We start from the raw sequence: 1,624 nt of genomic DNA on the forward strand, positions 1-1,624 counted from the left end.
GATTCTGATTTCGCTTTTGATGTGTCTTTCTTATGTAGGGATAGAATAAGCCTCAACCTTTCATACCATTAAGTATTGAAAAAGGAGTTACTGCCATTACATTGGCGTTGCGTGGGCGCATAGCTACACTTAGCTTTACAACTTTTCATAGCGAATGAGATGTCAAGTCTTTCGTATTGTGTTGAGTACATTGATGCGTCTAATTGTACTTAGATGGGAACTCCATCTCTTAACACATATTTGTCCTCTTGCTTTAGACAAAACAACGGATCTCTCTTTAGAGCAAAGACCTTGACTAATCATGAGAGTATATGTAGGCCTCACTAGTTATAGAGCGCCTAAGCCGATTGATGGAAAATCATCATCAATACAGTCATCGAGTGCCTTATCGAGACCATGTCTTCCTAAGATCTTTTTCTTCGGATGTTGATACATATTGACATCTCTTGATCCATCAAGAGTCCATGTAAATCCGGAATGAACACGCAAAGGCATAATTCACCATATCCCTTCCAAATCAAGTAGAGTCCATGTGTGTTTCAATACATTTAGCAAACACATGCTCCTGTGGTTTGGAGCCACTTGATTCGGATGAATAAAGTCCGTTTAAGATCTTCATGTATATCTCTGATCCCATAGAGATGTTATTATGACCACATTCATAGGCTGCTTGTTCAGTTATTCGGAAACTACCAAACTGACAAAGTAGTGGAGTTCAATGACATCTATTACGAGAGCATATTTCATCGTAGTTGATCCCAGTGCGTGTTAGTGAAAGACCTTGCGCCATAAGGTGAGTCTAAGCTCTTACTCTCATTACGCTATCTAAGAAAGGCATAATTGATAGGGTTTAGCTTGCGGTGTCGGCATCACCTGCCCAAGGACCTATCTCTTTGTTAATGCTGGATCGCATCTTTCCATTAGGCCAATCAACTAAGTTGATATCCATCAACGAAGGGTGGTTCGATAGTAGACTCATTATCTCACGTCCTCATGTACACTAGTGTAATACTTGTAGAGATCTCTATATGGATTGGATTTGACATTGAGGCGTCCCCCAACAATAATCACAATTCAGACTTCATGAGACGGATTTGAGTATCACTGATCAATGGATCAGGTTGTGCCAAGCTCGCTTTCTTTCTAGTGCAAGACAATATCGAACCGAAGGGCCTCCCTCCTTTTAGGGAGCCACACGGCCTTGTGACACCAATTTTGCCACTATATGGCGTCACCATATCACCATCCATGGTGATGGCGTCAAGACCAACACTTTTTGGTCGCGCCATGTCCTTTTGTAGGACATCAATCCTTGCAGACATATTTGCAGCATGTGATCTCGTCACTTTAACACTATAAGCATTTGGGATCAAGATGAGACTTAGTGGGGACAAACCACGACAATTCACGTCGTTCCACTTGAACACTTGTGTTCTTATCTCCCCCTAACGGCGGGAATATTGTCTCATCAAAGTGACAATCCACAATTTAGCGATGAATGAGATCGCCTGACAAGGTTCCTACATATGCGGATTATAGGTGGAGGTTCATATCCAACCTAAACTTATTCATCTCAAATGACCCATCATTGTACGCAGTGGCAATGCGATTTGACACCTAGAAA

The sequence above is a fragment of the Fragaria vesca genome, linkage group LG2 (assembly GCF_000184155.1).
Source record: "Fragaria vesca subsp. vesca linkage group LG2, FraVesHawaii_1.0, whole genome shotgun sequence".
NCBI lineage: Eukaryota > Viridiplantae > Streptophyta > Magnoliopsida > Rosales > Rosaceae > Fragaria > Fragaria vesca.